The sequence below is a fragment of the Folsomia candida genome, unplaced genomic scaffold, assembly GCF_002217175.1.
Source record: "Folsomia candida strain VU population unplaced genomic scaffold, ASM221717v1 Fcan01_Sc015, whole genome shotgun sequence".
In the NCBI taxonomy this organism is placed as follows: domain Eukaryota; kingdom Metazoa; phylum Arthropoda; class Collembola; order Entomobryomorpha; family Isotomidae; genus Folsomia; species Folsomia candida.
In genome coordinates this window covers 2,104,944-2,108,910 of record NW_019091207.1, presented here as the reverse complement: position 1 = coordinate 2,108,910, position 3,967 = coordinate 2,104,944, and the positions used below count along the sequence as shown (strand labels likewise).

At 42.4% G+C, this 3,967-nt stretch overlaps 1 long non-coding RNA gene across 1 annotated transcript; it reads right to left on the bottom strand.

Annotated features, from left to right (window-relative positions):
- Positions 1–1,226: 1,226 nt before the first annotated feature.
- On the bottom strand, positions 1,227–2,564 carry LOC118437724. Its single transcript, XR_004836301.1, has 4 exons — positions 2,410–2,564; positions 1,596–2,330; positions 1,447–1,500; positions 1,227–1,358 (listed from the first exon to the last, which is right to left on the bottom strand). It is a non-coding gene; the product is annotated as an uncharacterized LOC118437724 (long non-coding RNA).
- Positions 2,565–3,967: the final 1,403 nt, after the last annotated feature.

Below are 3,967 nucleotides of genomic sequence, written 5' to 3'. Positions count from 1 at the left end.
CTTATCTCTCCCAACAGAACCGCCCGTACTCGATTATCTTGATGCTGACAGACGAGGACGAACTTTTATTGGTCTCAGAATTACGTCGCCTGTTCAAAATGGGACACCACCTCACCCATCTTCACCTCAAACAAATTTTTTATGTATTCGCCATAACAGTGAAACCCCCACGCTCCAACAAGTTTTGTCACGCCACTTCAACCGTTGACATTGCGTGGTTCGACGAATTTTGCAATAGACACCCAGAAATTATCTCCCACCCTTCAGTCCTCACCCACCAAGGCGCTTTCGACACCTGCAGCAGGCACAATCAAGCTTTGTTTACCCTCCCCTCCTCAGCCCAAAATACTGAGGAGGCACATGGGTCACCAGTTATCACCCCCACGACCGCCCCTTCCTCAAATCTACCCCCGAATTTTAAGACACGCCCCGGAATTCTATCTTATTCCGCCTCTCGTCGTCACTCCACACGTCCCATCAGATATCGACCACGCCATAGACTCTTACACACTTCCGGCCTGGCGCAACAATTTTTCAATCCTCCAAAGACCACCCCCCCCTTCAATTTACAACGGATATTTCTTTTCTTTACACCGAAGACCTCCTCATCCATGCCCTCCCTAATCTCCCCCTGCTTGCGGCTCAACTTCCGGCGACTCTATCCCTCTCTCTGCCGTCCATCTGAACCCCCACACCCCACCCTTCTCGTTCTTTCAACCAACTCAGACACCCGTTTTACCCTCTCAGCACCATCAATTTCATTCAGAAGACCAACAATTAACCACGGTTACAAATTATTGGAGATATTGGAAATTTTGTCAATTTATTTCAACAACAAAAAAAAATTCACCACGGTTACAAATTTTTGGAGATATTGGAAATTTTGTCAAATTTATTTAGACAGCAATCAATTAACCAACTGTTACAAATTATTGGAAATAGTTCACATTATTGGATACAACAAAAACTTATCTACGACGACGATAATCTACTTCTGGATTAGGATTTCCTTGGCATCCTATCAGATGACATCTTCCTTGATTACAAGAACCGCCGTTGCAGTTCTTCAGGTGATACCTCCATCGGTCCATCGCGATGAAGACATGGCCACATGGACACCTCCTCCGAAACCACTGAAATCATCAAGACAATTAATTATTATCTTCGCCATTACACCTCTGTCCAACCCCTCCAACAACGGTTCTCCCTTACTCAGTTTCAATTACCTTTTTCGACCTGGCCTTTATCCTCGTTTTTCCTTCCGCTATCACCCTCCCGCTACCACCGGCCTGGTTGGCGATCCTCTCGGTCTCACCTGCACCAGTGGAAGACTTCTTCTCCTTCCGGACACGTTTCACCTGCCAAATTCAAACAATTTCAGGCCATCATTTTTTTTCAAGCAAGTGCGCCCCCCTACATCCACACACTACTAGCCCGGCTCCTCACCTTAACAAACAACGCCTCCAAGTCCTCCTCCTCCTCCGGTCCCGAATATTGGACCTACATACAAACCATTTCCGACAGTCAATCTTTTTATCAGGTCATCTACTCAGGGGTTTCATCTTTATTAAATTGGCAAACAACTCATCCCTTACTTGATAATTACTGCCGCCTGTTGTCCCTCTTCCACCACTACTACCCGGCTGCATTTCAGTTCTGTGGCCCACCTCCTAAACACACATGTCACCATTACTTCTCCACTCGCAAGAAAGAACAAAAAATAAACCAACACAAACACAACCACCCCCCAAACAAAAAACGACATAAATAATAATAAAACACAAACAAACAACAAAAAAAAATCAATAAAAACAGACCAATCCACAGACATCTCAACGATAACTACTTACCACCGTGCCAACTGCTGCGGCGTCATCATCTAACAAGAAGCATAGAAGCAAGCAACAACAACATAATCAGCCTTAACTGAGCAAACCATATGACAACAATAGCACCTCACCTGAGCACGTTAAATCTATGACTTCGATTCCAGAAGCCCTGCCACTCCCTGAGCCTACCTCAGGAAGGCGAGTTAACACAACTCGACACTCGGGTAGGTTGTACCCCAAAACATGACCACGATCTTCTCTGCGATGCGGCAAAGGTCGAAGACTTCGACGCGACTCGTTGGGGGACACCTCCATCACAGAAATTGGAGGCTGGTACTCCTCGCCCTCACAACCAGACGTCTGCCGTCCTCCACGGGATTGGAGTCCCTCGCCAAAAATCCCAAGTCCAACGTCGTCTGCGGTACCCACCGGGCATAGTGGACACCTTCCCCATCATAGAAAGGCGTCACCCGGAACCTCATCCGAGGCCCCAAGATAATCCTGGCAAAATGCCCATTTATACATCACACAACCCACGCACCAAATACACCCTCCCCTGGGAATAAGTCAATTTACTTACTCCAGATTTGGGTCCACGGACGACCTTCCTAATTTGAGCTCGTTCGGAAGAAACCTGCTGTGCAGATTCAAATCGTCCCGGGGCGGAAAGAGCGCAATCTCACGGGACCAACTGGGATGACGGAGGACCACGCAACTCCCGTCCGTCAGCCCCAAATCTTCAGGCCCCATCTATTCGGAGGGTCCGTCCTCCACGACCCAACACGCAAAATGGACCCCCCGAATCTTCTCCGTGATGAAGAAACGCAGCCCCCTTCCCCAGGACACCCTGCAATAACGACCAACTTTAGGTTTACCAGCCCTTCCCTTCACCAGGACCTTGTTATTTCTCATTATTATCTCTTAATCTTATAATCATACATTTTCCCCCCAACCAATGAAGGGGACACGTCCAATCCTTTCCCTGCGCTGGGCAGATAGGGCACGACATCCCGCACTATCGGCCCAGTAGATAATTCTTCGATTACCACCATGGTCTAAACACATCAACCAACACATGTTACTTATAATTTTTTTTTATCATCATTATAATCCCATCTTAAGAACAGGTAACCATAACTACTCATAAGGACAATATTAATTTCCGTAATTTTTAGCCCAGTATTAATCACCATTATTGTTTACCAATTTTTTCTTTAATTGTTAGAGTACTTTTTATTTTACATTAATTTCTGTTACATTCTCAGACATTTTAATTGTAGGATCTATGAACTAATTTAGATAACTATTTTCGTCATCACACCATTGTTTTCACATCTGGCACTCCTGTCTTTGGCTTACTTTGCTTCGGCCTGCCGGGCACATATATATTTTTCAGACAGCTCCAATCCGGTCCAATCGGCTACACACATGCAGTCCTCCTCACCCAATTTTAATAATTTTCCTATCTAAGAATTTTAATTTTTTTAAATTTTTCAATCTCTAAATTTTAACAATTTTCCTATCTAAGAATTTTAATTTTCACAATTTCTCAAACTCCCAATTTTAATAATTTTCCTATCTAAGAATTTTAATTTTTTACAATTTTTCAATCTCTCAATTTTAACAATTTTCCTATCTAAGAATTTTAATTTTCACAATTTCTCAAACTCCCAATTTTAACAATTTTCCTACCTAAGAATTTTAATTTTTGCAATTTTTCAAACTCCCAATTTTAACAATTTCAATATCTAAGAATTTTAATTTTTGGCAATTTTTCAAAATCCCAATTTTAACAATTTTCCTATCTAAGTATCTTAATTGTTTCCATCAAAATCTGCTACCTCATTTTTAATTTTTCGTTAATAATTTTCTGACTTTCCTACATAAGTTTTAAAAATTTGTTTTAGTTTTTTCTTTAATTTTACCAGCCATGCACGCATTTATGCATGCATTTTATTCTGCTAAAATACCTCCCCATTATATTTCATTCACGAACACACTTTACGTCAACAAAGTTTACATGCAATTGTCCACCCACCACCATCGCGAATACATACCTCTCCATACTTAATTGAAAAAAAACACAAATTTACTTACTTGGATTTTTTGACGAATTTTCCCGACTTTTCTGAATACGT